The 21,676-nt window shown below is 28.8% G+C and overlaps 1 protein-coding gene across 5 annotated transcripts in view; it reads right to left on the reverse strand.

The window, feature by feature from the left end:
- The window catches only part of LOC122523614 (lethal(2) giant larvae protein homolog 1), a 43,486-nt gene that overhangs the window by 9,859 nt on the left and 11,951 nt on the right, over positions 1 to 21,676 (reverse strand). The window lies entirely within an intron of this gene.

Raw genomic sequence — 21,676 nt, forward strand, 5'->3', positions numbered from 1 at the left:
AAACTCATTAATGGCAAATTTTCAAGAATTTATAATGAACATTTCTATCCACTTTTTGAAGTGACCGCGTATCCAAACAAACACCCGGAACTACATCGATTTCTACAATAGGAACCGGCTTTGACTCAGTCGATGACGAAAGCAAACCCGAAAATTCATTCTTTGACAAATACATTACACTTCCGGAAAAATGGATTGATTCTGAAAATCCACCGGACGCTTACTATTTGTATTTTATGTTCGCCAATATGTCGTTCTAAACCACTTCAGAAGGTACATTTTATTCATTAATACTTTACAAATTAAATTTATTTTTTGTTTTTATTTTAGAGAACGTAACATGAACGTTTGTATTAAGGCCGCATTGCGGTGAAGCGGGACCCGTACACATTTAGTTTGTGGTTTTATGCTATCCGAGAATATTGCATGGCTATTGCTCCGAAAGTGCCCGTTTTACAATACTTATTTATTTAGCACAAATCGGAATCGCTATGTCTCCACTTAGTAACAACAGTTTATTTTTAAACTACCACCGTAATCCTTTGCCGGATACTTGGCGCGCGGTCTATGCGTTAGTTTAAGTACTGATGATCCATTACAATTCCATGTTACCAAAGAACCCCTGATGGAAGAGTACAGTATCGCTGCCCAAGTCTGGAAATTAAGCTCTTGTGATATGTGTGAATGGCTAGTAATAGTGTTCTAATGAGTGGATTTTCGCATAAGGTATTTTCATTTACAATTCCTAAACTTTTATCTTTACAATTCTATATTTAGACAAAGCAATATTGGCTTGGGCCTAACTACACAAAGGAGGGTGTTGCAGGTAACGAATAAAGCGTACTAAGTACCGGATATTCGGGTTGCATTTAGGTACGAAACATTTACGAAGAACTTCTCAACTTGCTTAACGTTTATCAACTGAACTTGAATTAGGCAGGTTACTTCTTGTTTCAAGGTCATGTAAATTTCCATTCTTCTTAATTTTACGTACTTTGTACTTTTATTTATTCATTTTGAAATTAAATATTTAATTTTCTGATTAACTCACGTGTACATTATCTTATTTAATTAAAAATGGTTTTAGTACAGATTTTTAAATGTATTAATTTGAATTTATTTAAATCATTCGCTATATTTTTAACATTAAATAATGCATGCTTTTCAAATTATCATTTATGTAAATTGTTATAAATAATTAATGTCAATTTCCAATCAGAAACGACACCTATTATTTGCTATAACTCATGCTTATGAGTTCCTTTTAATGACATCTATGGGATAAAAATTTATTATATCATTATTAATGATAGTAGTGCTACCTATGTATAGAAATATTTATTGAAGTTTTAATTAAATTAATATCTAAATATTAGTAAATAATTTTTTTTTACAATATTATTAATAAATATTATTTGCATTTTTGATACCAAAATTCATATATTGCTTTATTAAAAATAGTACTAGTTGTTTAGTAGCGCTATCTATTGCCAGTCATTAATGATTAGAAACAATTATCGTACTGATAGCAGCGTCTATTATAAAAATTTTAATGAAATTATAATGTATTATTATAAGCATAGTAATCAGTAAATTTAAGTTATTTATTTTTTTTAAATAAGAATATTATTAATAGCAAATATAGCATGCGTTTCACTTCCTATAATCAACACGCTTAGTTATTGAAAAAATTTATTAATTTTGCTGCTGGTAGCGTCATCTATGTATAAAATCTTTGATGAAAATTATAAATTTATAATTATAAGCCTAACAATTGTAGATTTAAGTCATTTATTATTGTTTTTTTATTAAATTATAATTAATAAAATGTGGCATGCATTCACATCCTAAAATCAACAAGTTTTTTATTTTTGGAAAAATTAATTCATTTTTAATTTTGGTAGCGTCATCTATTGCATATTCAAATAATTTGTGTCAATTTTGTACAGTAGTGGTTTCTATTGTATAACAATAAAGATAGAATAATAATATAAAATCAATCATTTTATTTCATAATTATAGGTAATTTATTATGTTTTATTGGAAATAATGTTAATATAAATTATGACATGCGTTTCATATTCTATAATCAACACGTTTTTATTTTTGGAAAAAATTTCTTCATTTTTAATATTGGTAGCGTCATCTATTGCATTTTCAAATATTCTATCAATTTTTTGACTTGTTGATATTAAGATAAAGAAATATTAATACGCCTTTCAAATATGTAATTGTACGTGTCTTATTCATAAAATCATGCGTTCATATCCTAAAATCAAAACGCTTTTATTTTTAAAATTTATTCTTTATTAATACTGGTAGCGACATCTATTGCATATCACAATTAATTTGTGTTAATTTTCGTACCTGTTGTGATTATATTGTATAAAATGTTAATACAAATTACATAAAACTAAGCATTCTAGTTTCTAATTGTAAGTAAATTATTAATGTACTTATTAGGAATAAAGCCATATGCTTCATTTTTTTTGAGAAATATTCGTTTAATAAGATTTTAATTAATTTTTTAGTTAATTTACATGACCTTGATGTTATTTGTAACAAATTAATTTTATTAAGCCATTGAATTTGAGAAAATTTAGGAAATACTTGAATCAAATTTAAAAAGCGCGCCAAATGCTATATAAAGATTGCGTATTAAATACTTGATTTAATTGGTCCTTATTTTTTAAGTGGGAATACTAATATAAAGGAATAGAAGTAAACAAACATGGCCATTTTTTGAGGTGATTTGCTTGGTGTGTGTTATTTTATTACGTTCTTTTGCTGGTTAGGTGTTGATTGTTTCTATATAAAAATGTAAGCTATAAAATTATTAATAAATTATGCACTTGTTTTGAAATTGTGTGTTTTTTGAAATCGCAGAATTATCAGTTTAGTTTCCGAAGTATAAATAATAATGACTGGCGGATCTAGAGGTCGAACTTCTCGTATTCAAAATATAGAGGCGGAAATGGTAATGGAGATGATGAATTTCCTCATAGTCTACCACGTGTTATCTGTAATTATTTGTTTTCTTTTTGTCCGTTTTTTTTTGTTAGTTTGATAATGCGCTTTTCTCTTTGTTTTTTTGTTTACCGCCAAATTTTTGTTTTGGGTATTTCGGGTGTGGTGATTTATTAGAGTTTTCATTTTTTTTTTTTTTTAATTTATGATTTCCATATTCGTTATTTCCCACAAAGTTTTAAAATATACGTAAAATGCAATAAATTTCATTTATTGTAAACACTTGTTGCCGTTTTTAAATTTCAACTCATTTTATAGTAATCTACTTTTGTTATTTTTAAGAAAAGAACAAACAGGAAGTAAAGTTGAAATTTACTTCTATTTTATTTAAAAACATTTATAAAATTTGCTAATAGTTTTAAAATAATGTAAAATAAACAACTTTCATATTATCAACGATGCGAAATTTTAGCCGAAAATGGAGATGAAAATGGTAACGATAGTCCGGCAGTTGAGGCAAGTCGAGTTGCTATGCGTGGTAGAAGAACATTGGAGACATTATCGTACAGAACTCGACCAAGTAATTTGACATCAAAAAAGGTTTGTTTAATTTTCTTTAAATAAAATAATTGAAAAAAATAATAATTTAATCATCTTTTAGGAATATCTGGTATCAAAGTTGCTTTAAATCGAATTTTCCTTTAATATCGCAACCGAATTGGGCGCTTTATATGTATCATGTTAGTTTTGAACCAGAAGAAGATCGTACGGTGATTAAAAAGGCTTTATTGCGTGCGGCTAACTCTCAGAATGTGTTAAGAGGGTAAGTTTTAAATTTCATGTTCAATAAAATACAATAAACAAAGGTTTTTGTTTTTTACACATTCATTTAAATTTTTTTGAATACTTTTTATTTTTTTATTTTTTCTCTAATAACTATCAAACACTTGAAAGTATTTCAGGTTATTAAATTAATTTAAAACAATCATTATTTTTTTTTAATTATAAAAATAGACATTATGTTAATTAGATTTTATTTTATTGTTAAACATAGAGTGAATTTTAATAATTTGTTTAGTTATATTTTTGATGGAGCTAATTTGTTTACTTCGTATCGACTTCCACAAGATCCAACCGTACTTAACGTAGTATCTCGTGAAGAAAAAACATTTTCAAATCACAATCAAATTGACGAAAGACATTTCATTGGATGATCCGCAGTATATGCACTTCTTTAACATTTTAATGCGCAAGTGCTTGGATCATTTGAAACTACAACAATTGAATCGTAACTTTTACGACCCGGCAGCAAAAATTGAATTACAAAATGAACGCGTGTCTATTTGGCCTGGTTACGTTACAACAATACGTCAACACGAATACAATGCTATGTTATGTTGCGAATTTCTCATAAAATTATGCGTACGATTTCGGTTCTGGATTGTTTAAGTGAAGCGTTTCGTAACCGACCAAATGATTATCAAGCAGAATTCCAAAGAAAGTTCTTGGTACAATAGTTTTAACTGACTATATAATAAAACGTATCGTATTGATGATATTGATTGGAAGGTTTCACCGTCGTCGAATTTCGAAAATAAAGACAAATCGCGCATTACATATGTTGAATATTACAAAAATCGCTATAATATCCGTATCCATGATCTGAACCAACCGTTGTTAGTTTCTCGTAGTAAACCACGAGAAGTTCGATCAGGTATAATTTTTTCTTAATTCGAATATGTTTATTGTGTATTTTTTTTAAAAAAAATGCATTCGTGAAATTGCATTAACTTTTAGCTGAAAGGTAAATACACCCGTGAAAAATTCTATATTTTAAATGAAATTAATAACTAAGAGGAAACTAATTTTTTAATGAATCCAAAAATTGAAGATGGTTCTTCATGAAATGGATGATGAATTCGAAGCTATTGAATTATTACATTCAATTAAATGTAAGTTATTTAATTATTTTTATTTTATTAATACATTAAACGCCTTGACCATTTTTTTTTTGTGATTAGTTGTCTTTTTGGAACTAGTTTTTTTTTAATACTAATCGATAAGTTATTCATAGAAAAATAATCATTTGAATCGTTTAACAAATATCTTTGAATAAAATATATATAGAAATAGTTGTATGATATTAGGAAAATGTATAAAAGAAATATACTAATGTGAGTAGTAACTTAATAAAGCAAATTATACAAAAAAATAACATTCTATTCGATTAATTAATGTTAGAATTTTTGTAAATTTCCACAAACATTATTTGATCGAAATGTAAGTTTCAATATATTATTTATTAAATAATTAAAATAACTTAGTTATTTTATAATATTGGCTTTAATACTATAAGCATCTAAAATTACCTAAAATATTTTTTTAAGCCAACATTTGACAATTGTCAAATGACTATATTTTTTTTTAAAAATTATTTGAATAACTTTAGCACCTTTTTTATATTGCTAATTAGAGTAATTATTAAATATATATTAGATATATATATATATATATATATATATATATATATTTTTATTAAATCAATAAAATTAAAATTATTATAATTATGTTAAAAATTTTTAAAATTTAAACGTAGATCGATTTTTAAGTCCCTCTAAATCAACAGGTCATTAGGCTAATTTTAATTAAATATTTAATATATTATAATACTATATTCAAATTGATTATAACAATATACAGGGTGTCCCAAATATAATGGACCAAATTTAACAGTTGATAAAGAACACCTAGGGGATTAAGGTTTTCCCCATGCATTTTGCTCAATCGACCTAAATAACGAGATATGCGCAGAAAACCATCATTTTCAACAAATGTAAATCTAAATAACTTTTACTACATGAATCTTTTTTACAAATTTTTTTTTATTTTCTTATATTTCAAAGGCGCATCAAATAAACTGAAAATTTTTTGCTAATCACTTCCGGTATATGATTTTAGCACATATGAGGTACTCTACAAGTCTAACTAAAAAAGAACAAAATCTCTCTCTCTAATTAAAAATCTTAATTGACAGAAAAATAATTCGCAATAAAAAACTTTTTGAAATTTTGCAAATTTTGGGATTTTTGCGAAAAAATTTGCAAATTTTTTGAAAATTTATATTTGCTTATTCTTTATCTCAAAATTAAAAATCTCAATTTTTCTCAGATTTGCAAATTTTGACCTTGAGGAGAAATTTGCACGTGAATATTTTTTTTGCAAAATGTGATTGCCTTTCTAATCTAAACAACATTTATTATTATCAATTTTTTCAGAAATCTCTTAAATTTGAAGTTATAAGCGATTGAAAGTTTTTGCAAAGATAATTTTTTACGATTTTTATTGTTTTAAAAAGAGTTTAAATGACTTCTAATTGATTTATTAAACTTTAAAATTTGTAATTTTTTTGAAATTAGTTAGATACACAGTTCATAAATAAATGATTAAATTTTTTTACTTATTCGATTGTTTATTAAATATTTTTATTATTATACACATTCATTTTTAACATGTGTAAGTTTAGAAACTTGATTTAGGTAAATTAATCAATTAATTAGCTATAAAAGTTACATTGTTATATTCATTTACATAAAACACTTAGGCTGTAATAAAAATCACTTATTATTGGTTATTGTAAAAAACTTCCTTATTTAAATTAATGTTTTAAACAAGGTTTTAAATTGTGCTGCTATTTTTTTGCATAAATTTTACTTATTTTCACTTTTTACAGCACATTGACACATTTTACTAATATGAAAAAAATTGAACCATGTAAAGTTGTGTATCTAACTAATTTCAAAAAAATTACAAATTTTAAAGTTTAATAAATCAATTAGAAGTCATTTAAACGATAAAAATCGCAAAAAATTATCTTTGCAAAAAACTTTCAATCGCTTATAAATCAAATTTAAGAGATTTCTGAAAATATTGATAATAATAAATGTTGTTTAGAATTAAAAAGGCAATCACATTTTTGCAAAAAAAATATTCACGTGCAAATTTCTCCTCAAGGTCAAAATTTGCAAATCTGAGAAAAATTGAGATTTTTAATTTTGAGATAAAGAATAAAGCGAATATAAAATTTTCAAAAAATTTGCAAATTTTTTCCGCAAAAATCCCAAAATTTGCAAATTTGCAAAAAATTAGCTTCACAAAATTATTTGTCTCTAAATGTACATTTTGTATTAGAAAGAGAGATTTTGTTTCCTTTTTTAGTTAAACTTGTAGAGTACTTCATATGTGCAAAAATCAAATACCGGAAGTGATTAGCAAAAAAGTTTTCAGTTTATTTGATGCGCCTTTGAAATATAAAAAAAATAAAAAAAATTCGTAAAAAAATATTCATGTGGTAAAAAGTTATTTAGATTTACATTTTGTTAAAAAATGATGGTTTTCTGCGCATATCTCGTTATTTAGGCCGATTGAGCAAAAACGCATGGGGAAAACCTTAATCCCCTAGGTGTTCTTTATCAACTGTTAAATTTTGGTCCATTATATTTGGGACACCCTGTATAAATGTAATGAAAATTTTTTTAAAAGAAATTTAGAATTTAATAACAATTAAAATTTTTCATTTGTTAATTATTAATATTAGTAATAATTTGATTATTTTTAGACTATTATTTAAAGATAAATAATTTTATATTATCAAATATTTATGTTTAAAGAAATAATCTAATGTTATAATTGCACAAAATAAAATAAATTATTTTTTATTTGACCCAAGAAACACTTTAACAATATAGTAATGAATAATGAATAATGAATAATCAATAATCAATAATGAATCTTGAAAAAACAAGATCCCATATATATGTATGGATCGAACCTTCAAGTTTTTCCACAGTAAACAATTATGTTAACTTGAATCAGTTAACATAATTGTTTTAGAAAATTAACCAAGGTAAGTGTGTTCCAAAATAATTGGGAATGTTCCCAAACAATTCCATATGGAATTATAACACCCATCCCCTTAAAGATTCGATTTCATACATATATATTTACAAGATTAAATTTTAATCAATTGAACCATCTGGATGTACGTTGCGGTGTCTCTGTTGACGATTGAGGATGTATATAAAGAGGTGCGGATAGTTCTCGCAATTCAATTTGGTCTTCTCGATTACTAGTTGGTCGTTGACATAGTTCGGACTGTTTGTGTTGGTTAGAAACACTATTATTAATGACAATTTTGCGACAGAAATCGGTACATGAGTTCCCGCAAAGTTTTCGTGTACAGAAATACTTAAGGATGACGTAAAAAATTACTATCGCTATTAAAGTATAAACGATGTAATTCGTAATATAGTTATGTTCAAACTTCTTTCGATTGGTAATATAATCAGCAAGATGTTCTATGTCGTTTAATTTTAGATTAGCTAGAGTCAATTCATCCAAATTCATTATGTTCGGATTATTAAATTTTTCGAAATGAAAATAACTTATATTTATTTTCATGAAATTTTCATCGTTGCAAATATAAGTACAAGCGTCTAGCGTTGGTACAAAATCTTTTGAATTATTGAGCTGTAAATTATTGACGGCTCCAGTATCATGTTGTCTACGTAAGCAGTACAATTTTCGCTCAAAGTTAAAATACCTCGTTTCTCAATTAGGACATCATATGGCGATTCAGCATTTTTACAGCTGACTGTCATTAGTTTTTTAGATTGAACTAGGAAAATCCAGCTATTTTTTCCGTTTAACCTATGCCATATACTATTCTTTATTTTTGATAATCGTACATCGCACTCCTTTTGGATATCAGTTTTATGCAACAGCAGTATTTTAGTTGCACAATTACCATTATTCGATACATCATAAGATGGTTGTTTTTGATTACATAAAAATTTATTATAGAAAAATTTACAATGGTTTATATCGGATTCGGATAACATTAAATATTGTCTTTTATCGTTTCGTAAGGCTAAAAATTTCTGAGATGGATTAATAAAACATATGTTTGATTCTTTAATTCGAATGGTAATGGATGCAAATTATACAAGCTAAAAGTATGTACTGGTAATAAAGGAATCTTAATGATATAAACTAATCTAGCATTATAAAAATAAATTTTTAAAGTTAATAATTTGAGAAGAATATGTGCGTTTTCAGGATTCGGAGGTAAAGGGATTTGTAGACCCTGTGGTACTTTATATGATATACTTTTAAGATGATCATATAATTGAATTGGTGATAAAATTCCAGGATGCAAAACACCCTTAAATGCAAAAAGTATAGAATTTATTAAAACGTCGTATTCGATTTCTAAGTTGGTAATAAAATGTGATAATTGTATCACGCGATCTTCTATTGTATTTTGAAACTCAAAAACTTCAGAAGCTTTAGCATTATTATTGAAAGAATTACTAAACTTTTTTAGATTACCAAGAAATTGATTCTCATACTCCTTCATTGAAGATATGGTACTATTAAAATTAAGAATTGTAGATCTGACAACCTCAGATTGCTGCTTAATTGTTGTTGCCAAAATATTTTCGGATGTATCGAACTCGTTTAATTTGGTATCAATAAATTCAGCATCTTTGTTGTCCATTACTCCAAACAATTCTTTAGCCACAATACCGACAAAATCGAACCACCCCCTTTTGATCGATTATTAATTTTATGACCTAGCAATTGATATACCTGTTCATTTTTCTTTACTACAGACTTGATATCTAATTCAAATTGTTGTAATAATGATTTTGATCGACTCATATCGGCTTCCACACTTTTCAAAAATGTTCTCAGAGCCTTATTGGTTTCATCTAAGGCTTTTCGTATGAATTGGATTTTGTTGCCTAAACCGTCGATATTCAAATACGTAATTACTTCTTGTTCGTTATTGTAGAATTGTGCTTCTCCAAAATTCTCAAAGTACAATCCTGATTTTGATTCAATTTTTTGAATGTTAAAATCTTCTCCGAAACATGAAATTGCAAACAAATTCAGCAGGACGACAATTCTAAAATAGAATTGGATTTTATTCTTGATCAGTATGGAATGTTTTACTTTATTAAAATGAACTGTTTACAAGCTTGTTTTTAACTTTTATTGTAACATTAACGTTGTTTATACCAATAATATCATATGGGCCTGTGTACGACGGACATAACTTTTTGTTTAAATTTTTCACTGATTTTTCGTTAAGGAGCAAAACTTTATCTCCAATTTTAAATTTTGGTGTACGAATTTTTTGATCATAATACAGTTTACTTTTATTTTTGTTATCGATTAAATTTTCTTTTGCAGTTTTCCAAGAAATTTGAAGCCTAGTTTTCAATTCATTTACGTAATCATCTACGGAGTAGGAAAACTTCGGATTAGACTTTAAAGAAGAAGGTACTCTGGCTTCTTGTCCAAACACTAATTCAAATGGTGTGTATTGGCTTGACGTATGATAAGTGGTATTATATGAGAAAGTTGATAAATGTATCCATTTATCCCAATTTGTCTGAGAAGAATTAATAAAATGCTTGAGATAATCTTTGAAAGTCTGATGACTTCTCTCAAGTGCACCATTCGTTTGTGGATGGTATGCAGAAGAATTAATTTTTTTAATTTTAAATATTTTGCATACATTTGCAAAAAGATCGGATGTAAAGTTTGTGCCTTGATCAGTCAATAGGCATTGAGGCATACCGAATTTTGTGACAAAATATTCAATAAATTTATCCGCGACTATTTTAGCCTCCATTGTTGGAATTGGTATAGCCATGGAATATTTCGATAAGTCATCCTGAATAGTCAAGATATACTTATTCCCATCTTCTGTCAACGGAAGAGGACCTACTATGTCCATGAAAATCTTCTCAAATGGTTGATCAGAGGTTGTAGTAATTTCCATAGGAACACGTGTTTTCTTTCTGGTAATTTTATTGACTTGGCAACTTGTACATGTTTTTACATAAAACTTAATGTCTTTGGACATATTTTTCCAGTTGTACATCGACTTTATTTTACGAATTGTACGATTTACTCCATTATGGCCACCAGTTGGCGTGTTATGAAATTCGAAAAGTATTTTTGGAATATCCTCCGGATTAGGAGTAATTTTCTGTGTGGAAAAATAACACCTTATTCAGTATTCTTAAAATGAAACGAATCATTGTTCGTATTGTAGGCCAGTCAAATGAATTATTTTTTATGAAGACGAATTCTTTTATGTCTTTATTTAATAAATATGATTTTAGATCTTGTAGTGAATGAAATATTTTTTCGTAACTAGGCTTGTAGACTGATTCTACAGGAATAATTATGGATTTATCATTGATTTCAAAAATATTTGATGAATCGTCATCAGATTTACAGAATTGAACTTTGATTTGACAATTAGAATTATTATTATCAACGACGTTACAGTTACGTATTATGTGTGATTTAGAATATTCAAGAAATTGTTGATAATTATCATCACTGTTTATAAACAAAACTTTATTGGTATTGATACGACTAAGAGCATCAACATTAGTGTTGCTCTTGCCTCTCTTATATTCGATTGTATAAGAATATTCGGCTAGCTTTTCTCGCCATCGGAAAAGTCTTGAACTAGTATCGGTATTATACCTAACCATTTTAATGGTCGGTGATCGGTATAAATAGTAAATTCCTGACCGTAAAGATATGGCCTGAAATGTTGAACTCCCCAAACAATTGCCAATAATTCTTTTTCAATCGTTGAATAGTTCAACTCGGCTTTATTGAGCATTCTGCTCGCATATGCAATCGGATGATCTTGTCCTATTACCCCTTGAGATAAAATGGCACCTAATGCCATTCCACTTGCATCGGTAGTTAATATAAATTTCTTTTTGAAATCTGGATATATTAGCACAGGTGCAGTGGTTAATCTACTCTTTAAGGAATCAAAAGCTTTTTGCTGCTCTTCCTTCCATAGAAAATTTTGATCTTTTCTTAAAAGTTTACAAATTGGTGCTACAATATCACTAAATCCTTTGATAAATTTGCGATAATATCCAGCTAACCAAGAAAACTTTTAATTTCGGTCAAATTTTCGGAATTGGATAAGTTTTGACAGCAGAAATCTTGCGTTCATCGGGTTTTATACCTTCTTGGCCAATTACATGCCCTAAGTATGAACTTCTTTTCTAAGAAATTCACACTTATCTGGGTGTAATTTCAAGTTATGGTACCGAAGACGTTTAAAAACATCAACTAATTTGAAATTGTGATCTTCTAATGAGTTTCCATAAATGACTACATCGTCTAGATAGACGAAACATTTAATACCTTGTAGGCCAGTTAGGACTGAGTTCATAAGTCGTTGAAATGTTGCGGGTGCTCCCTTCAACCCAAACGGCATTCTTGTATACTCATAATGTCCAAATGCAGAGCTAAAAGCTGTCTTTGGAGCATCTACTGGTTCTATAGGTACCTGATGAAACCCTGAAGCGAGATCAAGGGTAGAAAAATACTTACTGTTACCTAGTTGGTCCAGAATATCAGTGATATTTGGTAGCGGAAATGCATCACCAACTGTAACATCGTTCAGCTTTCGAAAGTCCACTACTACTCTCCATTTTCTCTTACCAGATGCGTCCATCTTTTTAGGTACTACGAGCAATGGGGCATTCCACGGACTAGAGCTTTTACGTATTATACCTTGATCTTCCATTTCAATTATTTGTCTGTTGATTTCTTCCTTATGGCATTCGGGTATCCGATAAGGTTTAATATAAATTGGTTTTTCATTTGTGAGAGTTATTTTGTGACTTATTGCATTAGTAACTCCTAATTTATCTCCTTCTAAGTAGAAAAGATCATTAAAATTCGAGCATATTTCATAATGGATTCTTTTTCGAGTTTATTGAGATGATCTAACCTAAGCTTCTCTTCTAGAAGTTTAGTACGATCTTTTGATTGAGTTTCTCGAATATGTAGAATTGGAAGTACATGTTCCTGATCATATGGTTCCAAATGAACGTTAGGTTTTTCAATTATCACCGAGTCTTCACCTGCGTTTATGACACTTATGATTGGATTCGATTTATTTATTAATGATTCTGAAGTGTAAACATTGGGTGATAATTTTATTTTGGAAGCGATACCAATCTCGACATCATTGAGTATATTTATTGGAATTATAACTTCAGATCTTGGAGGAATTAATAATTTTGATTTCTTTATATTTATTAAAATATTATCATCATTATCATAATCAATTAAAATTTTATTTTTTGACAGACAATCATAGCCAACAATTCCATCTGACTTAATAGGGAAATCGTTTTCGACTATGAAGAATTCGTGGCTAATTAATTTTCCTTCGATCTGAATTTCCAGGGTACATCTACCAATAGTTGGAGTAGGAAATTCGTTGATGCCCAACAAATGAATTATTTCATCATCAGAATATTTTAAATTATTTTGTAAATTTTTTAGTTTTATTAAAAACGAAAGCACCGGTATCTACAACAAATCTAAAATGTGACTTGAGAGAATCTTTTGATGGTAATACAACTTGATTTTTATTGTTATTTAAAGATGATAACTGTAAAATTTCCGTTCTTAATTTTGCACGGCTTTCAGTTTTTGCACATCCTTCTGACCGTTGCTCACAGAAGGTTCTTCGATGTTTAAATTATCATTTGATTTATTATATTCTCGTCGATTGTTGTAATTGTAATTTCGATTATTGTTTTGGCGATATGTGTTTGCAGGAAAATTTTGTTTTCTTTTGTTATTTTCTTCTCTAGTTCTACACTCACTTATCAGATGACCAGATTTTTTACAATAACGACAAAATTTAGCGTTATAATTAACTTGGAGTACTTGTTTATTATTAAATTTTGTAAATTGGAAACATCTTTTGCTGTGTGGTTATTTCTTCCACATAATTGGCAATTTATTTTATTAAATTTATTTGTTTCCCTTTTACTTGCTTGTTCTCTTTCCTCTGCGACTGATAATTCAACAGCTTCTTGAAGAGTAAGAGGGTTTCTAGCTTTCACGAGAATATTTAAAGGCTCATTTAAACCCGTTAAAAAAACATTTCTGGTTTGTTCCCTTATCAATTCCTCAAAAATTTTCGCTTTATCCCCGTCTACACCCGTAGAGACACTATTAATTAATTTCACCATAATGTTCTCTAATCGGTTTGCAAAGTTTATTACGGACTCATTGTATTTTTGTTTACACGAATGCAACTCAAGTTCCCATTGTCCCTGGGATCTTTTTTCCGAAAACAATTCTCTAATAAGGCTTTGAGGTCTTTCCATTCATTAACTGTTCGGTTTTTGGTTAAATTGTAAGCTTTTCCCGTGAGCTTCATTTTAATAAGCTCGAAAAGTAGTGGCTTTTCTTCGACCTTACACATCTCTAAGGATTTTTCCGCAACACTTAAAAATTTGTTAAGGGAATCCCTCTCCCCATCAAAGGTGACCAATTCTTTCTGCAATATGGCAATGCCCAACTTGGAAATACTCATTGTGAATTCAAAGAGAAAAGAAAGAAAAAAAAAATTCCGAAAAGAAAAAAAATCCAAAAAATAATTTATTTTTGAAATTAAAGATAGATTGGGCGTTTTTTTTTTTTTTTTTTTTTTTTGATAAATTAAATAAATTGCATCCAAAGTTACTTTTTTTTTTTTTTTTTTTTTTTTTTTTTTAAATTAAACAACAAAAACTTAAACATATGTTTTTCTTAAAAACAAAAAGAAATCTTTAGAACTTACGTAATATTTTTTTTTACCATGGTTGGAGATTTCTTCTTAGGCTGGAATTCTTTTTGACGCTGCCACCAATTATTTGTGTTATAATTGCACAAAATAAAATAATTATTTTTTATTTGACCCAAGAAACACTTTAACAATATAGTAATGAATAATGAATAATGAATAATCAATAATCAATGAATCTTGAAAACAAGATCCCATATATATATGTATGGATCGAACCTTCAAGTTTTTCCACAGTAAACAATTATGTTAACTTGAATCAGTTAACTAATTGTTTTAGAAAATTAAACCAAGGTAAGTGTGTTCCAAATAATTGGGAATGTTCCCAAACAATTCCATATGGAATTATAACACTAATTACATAAATTTCAAATTTTATGTGAATTTTAATTATATTTCTATTAATAAATTACTGATTTAATAAGGATGTAGAGACAATACTATTGTACTCTTTATTTTAAATTCCTAGTATCGGAATTCCTTGGTGAAATTCCTTTAAAACTTCTTGGTAAAAGAAATTATTTTTCCCTCCGGGTGGCAACATTTTTACAGTTTTGTTTATATAAATAGTGTTGTGTTAAAATTTGAGAAATAACAGTTTGTAAAGTCTAAGTGTTTGAACGATTTCTTTGGTGAGACAAACAGCCGCTACAAAGGATAAAAATTAAGAAGTGATAAAACCGATTAAGTTATTCATTTAATATCGCGGTTATTATTATTAAAAACATTATAATAGGTCAACTTAATATAGCATTATTTACTTAAAATTTTAAGTAAAGAGAATGAGTCAAATCTCATCATACTCTATACAGTTTTAAACCTATAAAATAGAAACTGTATATAGAAAAAACCAGAGTAGTTTTTTTAGAGCTTTTAGAGAGAAGTTAGCAGTTGAAGGGAGTTTGTGAATCAATTAGATTCAGTTCAGTAGTTAAGTTTGAGACTATTTAAGAAAAGAAACAAGAGTTTATAAAAAAAGAGTTATACACAGAAGTTGATTTTAGAATATTCTAATATATAATATCAAGAAATTAATTCCGATACGAAAAACACTCTAGATTATTTCATAAACATAAAATAAGTACTTTAATCGATTTAATTAAAATTACTAACAGTTTTCTCTAATAAATATTTAAGTACAAAACATCAAAAAGTTTCCTTTTGATTACTTATTGTGTGAAACTCTCGGGGTTAATTCAATTGCGTAATATCCAATTTTAACCACTATCAAATAAGAAAGATATTACATTCACATAATTGAAAATATCCATTTAATCAATTGTTGTCAAACGTCAATTAAAAATATTTTATATGCTATGCAAAGGTTGCAAAATTTTCAGCTAAAAGTTTATGTGACTTTACAGATGAAATAATTTTTTTTTTAAAAAAAATTATAAAAGTCGTTCTGTTCCAGAAATTAGTTCCAAACAAACAATTTGTTTGATGGAATTCATCTATGCATGTATTGTAGCATTAGTGCACTAACATTTCATAACTTTAATTTTTGATCATCATTTAAGCAAGTTTAAACGCTTCCAAATTTTTTTTTAAAAAAAATAAAACCTATTTAATTATTTAAAATGTAATATTTAACAGGAATGCCCGAGATGGTATATTTAGTACCGGAACTATGTAAATTGACGGGTTTAACAGATGATGAACGAAATAATTTCAATTTCATGAAAAGTTTAGCCGATTACACAAAAGTTGGACCTGTTGGACGAATAAAGAAACTAATGGATTTCTCACGACGTATTCGGAATACACCGGCAATTTCGAAGGAATTAGCAGATTGGGATTTAAAGTTTTCTGAGAAGATTATCGAATTTGACGGACGTGTTTTGCCAAGCGAAAAAATTTCACAGGGTTCAGATCGTTCACAAAGTTATTTAACGGAAGGTATGGCGATTTTACGAAATCAATGCGAGGCAAACATATGGTTTCAAATGGACAAATGAATAAGTGGGTTGTTATTGTTCCATCCAAGTTAAAAAATGATACTCGAAATTTGGTTAATTCAATGCAACGCGCAGCTAATGGCATGGGCTTTAATATTCCTCATCCGCAGGTGAATATTTAATTATTTAAAAAAATAGAAAAAATTTTTTTGTCTTTTTTAAATATTTATATTTTTAAGGTACAAGAAATGCGTGATGATAGAGTTACTAGCTACGTGGAAAATATCGGTGCGGCTGCGGAAGGTTTAATCCGGATTTGATGTTTGTAATTACACAATCGAACAATTAGATAAATACGCGGCAATTAAAAAGAATGCTCAGTTCATTTAGGAATTCCGTCGCAAGTTGTAACAGCGAAAATGTACGTGCGAAATCATTAATGACTGTCGCGACGAAAATTGCAATTCAAATTAATTGCAAGACGGGTGGAGCCCCTTGGACAGTAGATCTGCCAATGGGTGGTGTTATGATATTGGCTATGACGTATCGCACAACCTGGACAAAAATCAAAATCCGTTGGTGCTTTTGTTGCCTCATTGGATAAGTATGTACTCGGTATTTTAGTGCTGTATCTTTACATGATAGTGGTGAAGAAATTTCTACAAATATTGCTACAAATATGGTTAAAGCTATTCGAGAATTCCAAAAAGGTATGTATAAAATATTTAATTTTTTAATTAAGAAACAATTCTCAAAATGATTTGTTTTCATATGTAAATTTAATTCACAATTAGTTCCCGGTAATAACGATGCTTATCCAACAAAATTTTTCATTTATCGTGATGGAGTTTCCGACGGTCAATACCGTACATTCATGAACACGAAATTCAATTAATTTTGAAAAAATTGAAACCGTTTTACAAAACGAATCACCGAAATTAGCGTACATTATTGTTAACAAACGAATCAATACTCGTGTCTTTACGGCTGATAATGATGGCAATCCATCGCCAGGAACCGTTATCGATGACGTGATCACGTATCCCGAGCGCTACGACTTTTTACTTGTATCGCAATGTGTTCGTCAAGGAACCGTAAGTCCGACCAGTTATAATGTGATTTTCGATACTACCGGTTTACCGCCTGATCGTATGCAGCGGTTCACATACAAGTTGAACCATTTGTACTACAACTGGAGTGGAACTGTTCGTGTGCCAGCGCCATGTCAGTATGCTCATAAGTTGCCTTTTTGGTCACTCAGGCGTTAGATTGTGCGCCGCATCAACGTCTAGAAAACTTATTACTTTCCTTTAAATTACTACTATATAAGTATCAATTTAAATTTTTTTTTTTGTTTTTTTCTCCTTAATTAATTAATTATCTCAAGTGTTTATTTAGAACTATATCTAATTACTTTTTTTTCTTTCTAAAATATAAAATACAATTAAATTCCACAGTAAAAAGTAACGTAAAACTATTAAGTACCTTGAGTAATTAAATCTAACTAATTTTTAAGTGTTTAATTTTTTAATATTTAATCATTTTTCCTAATAAACGCTTTTAAAACAAATATTACGTTGTTTTTTTAATTTCTTAACAAAAATATTTTTATTTAGCTTAACTAATGATTTTCAGTTGGAAAACAAAAATTAGTAAAGTTGGTTTTTTGTTTGAATTAATGAAGTTTTTAAGAATTGCGAAAGTTCTGATCAGAAAATCTGAAACCAGTACGCAAAGTTTTAATCAGAGTAAAAGACGTTAATCTGCAAAGTACCCGGCAAAAAATATGGCATTAGTAAGCAAAGCCCCTAATGCAAAACATGACACTAATAAGCAAAATTTCTATCAAACAACGTGACACCAGTAGAAGAGAATTTTTTCAGACAACATGACGCCAATCATTAAAATTCCGACCAATTAAATTTAAGAAAAATGGCCGTAGTAAATTATTGTCAGTATGTGTATTTAATGGTAACTACAGTATTGATTATGGTTGTAAATATTGAATTAAATTAGTAAACAAGTTAAATTCACAGGCGGATATTTAGATAAAAATTGGTTCGATCCAGTTTCTGTTGCATCAAACTCGGCAGCCAATACTAGTGGATTTCAAGCTCAAGATTTACCAGAATGGAAAAGGCTATTGTGGAAAAAGTCGTCTTTCGGTCGAAAAACGAATATGTCAGTAATTGAGCAACGGAAATCATTACCGATTTTTAAACTATATGATGAGTTAATTAAAACAATTACCGATAATCAAATATTAATTTAATCGTGAGAATGGCTCTATTAAAATGACAAATTGCACAATATGTGTCTAATCACGGATTTCAAAACGAGGGAAAATTAGATGTGCACAGCCGAGACGTGAGGTCGTAATGTCTGTTGCTAAACGTTTTTTTTAAGATAAAATTTGTAAAAATTACAACAGTGTTTACTTTTAGTTGCAGTAAGTTATATTAAGTTAAATTAAAGTTTTGACACAAACAAGTCTAGAAAATTTTATAATAACATGATATATACATATTAGAAATATGCGTTTACGTATTGGAAATGAGATGTGTTCTCGTGGGTTTTTTTTTTATAACGAAAATCAAAAATTATTTCCACAGTTTTTTAATACTTTTTAAATTTCACTGTTTTGTTATTAACTTCTTTGTTAATTAACTCTTAAGTAAGTAAGTATGTCATAGTATGTATTTAGTAATTGAATTTTTTGGCTTCTAAATTTTGCTTGAAAAAATCTAGTGATAATTTTATGTAACGTTTAATAAATACAAAATTTTACAATTTAAATTTATGTATAATTATTATTCTTTCTAAAATAACATGTTTTTTCTTTCAGGAACATGTGGGAACAGACCCCGGCTTGGAAGTCTTCGATTATTTCTCTTAATTAATCCGATTTTTAATAGAACGAATTTCCCGCTGACCATAAATATATGTGTCGGAACTTACCGATGTCTAGCGATCCGTTTTAATTTTGGATACTGGAAAACTTTGACTTTAAGGCACTTGCATATGGAACGCACGCTTTTCCATATAAGTCAGGCGTCCTAATTTTTCGGATGTGTTGGCCTTCCATAATGATATTCATTTCGTCCGAAGCGCTTATATTGGTATTTGCTATCATCCGTCCATCGAACACCTGATCAACCTTTGCATTCGTTTTGTATGATATACTTCACGTGAGTGACCTTTACCTTTACAGAAAAAAAAACACAACAAACAAAGATTTTTATTTTGAATATCGTTATTTTTAGTGGACATACAACAGTGAATAATTCGACTTGTTTTTCATAGCTAGCGGTCCTATCTCCTTGCCGGTCGGATAATAATCACAATCGATAACTGCGCTAATGTGATCCATGTAAATGTTACATGGTGTGTTTTCATGTAGCGGCAATCGTACGAGTATAATTATAATCTTCATTTGCACAGTAAATATAAACGCTTGCATCGGATTCCAGCGATTCGGTTACTTCGGTGCGTCATGACAATTTTTCGGATTGGGTCATTTGTTCGTATATCGTACAACACTATGCCTACGATCTGTTGAGCACGATGCGAATAAATCGCGTTTTAGTAGTTTGATTGAAACTGACACTAGTGAACTGATCAAAACCCCGGTTAAACTCCTAGAAATACGTTATTTAATTTGAGAGACAACTACAAATTAAATTTACTTTAATTGGCTCCTTACGATTATGTCCATAATGCACAATTATCGCCGCGCACGTTGCGAATTTTTCGATACTCGATGATGACTTATTCCACAAAGAATGTTTTTTGATGCAACCGAAGAAACTGGCAATTCATTCATTTCGCATGTTTCATTATAATTGCCAAGTTTTAAGTAATTTATCATCTCCAATTGATAGAATTTGAAGTCCACTTGGTAAAAAGCATAAATCACGAAGAACTCCGTCATGAGCCACTAAAAAACTCATACATCTTCTTTAGGTAAGTTCCATTATCGAATTTCTCCATCACAAGCTCAACTTGCAATAATTGAAGTTTTTTTGGATTTTTTTCCAGTACCGTTAAATAATCTAAATAACAATTTTAATTTAAATTGTTAAAAAACTTATCTTACCTTTATGTCCATCTAAACTTGCAATAAACGGCTTGGGAAAAACAAGTTCTATTTAACACTATTTAAAGCACGAACATATTCACGCTGAGCTTGAAATGGGTGCAAATCCGGATCCAAATTTTGAACGACCGGATGAATATCACGTATTGTTTGTCTTAAAAAAAAGTGCGCGCATATAACCTCGAAACAATAAGAGCGTAACGACTGCAGTCGAATCGAGAATCAATTCAGTTCGTTGATTAAGTGAATTTGTTTTGGAAAGTGATGCAATTTAGTCAGTCTGAAAGCTACAGTTAGGTGAATAGTTTGTACAATTTGTGCATTAAAAAAATAATCCGGAGCGGCCGTGCAAAAAAAACGTTTATTCAATCGATAATGGACGCGATTATCGATGTTTTTCGGCACTTGATCAAGTGGCTTTTTCGAAATTTCTATAAGTGGTAAATTAGTGCGTAAATTGTTTTGTTTTGGGCAATGGAAAAAAGCGAATCGATGGCTAATTGTCTTGATAAAGACGGCTTATTGGGAAGTTTATTTCAGTTGATTATTTCGGATTTAAAGGTAAAATTATTGTTTTTTTTTTTAAATAAAAAAAAATTAATAAATTAAAATGTTATTTCAAATTTAGGTTTTTTTTTTAAAAATAAATTGCGAAATATATGTAAATGCTAATAAAAATGGATTGCATTTTTTTTTTGTTTTTAATAGAATGGTACACCGCTTGTGGGAAGATCGAGTTTCGAAAGCGACTAAGCTACATTTGTCTAAAGTAAGTGGGCCTTTTAATTTGTGATGTTATCGACCGAAAAATGTCAATATTTAACGCTGAAGTTCAAATCAATTTACTTTTCTCAGACATGGTAACTTCGTTATTTAAAAAAAAAATGCAATAGAATTGGATTTTTGTTAGAGTGATTTCAGTTTGTATCTGTTTAATTTTTTGATTCATTATAACGGAAGTGTATTATTATCGTATTGAACTGTAATGACCGCTTTTTCATTTTTGAAACAATGTAT

Source organism: Polistes fuscatus, unplaced genomic scaffold (assembly GCF_010416935.1).
Source record: "Polistes fuscatus isolate 324 unplaced genomic scaffold, CU_Pfus_HIC Scaffold6, whole genome shotgun sequence".
NCBI lineage: Eukaryota > Metazoa > Arthropoda > Insecta > Hymenoptera > Vespidae > Polistes > Polistes fuscatus.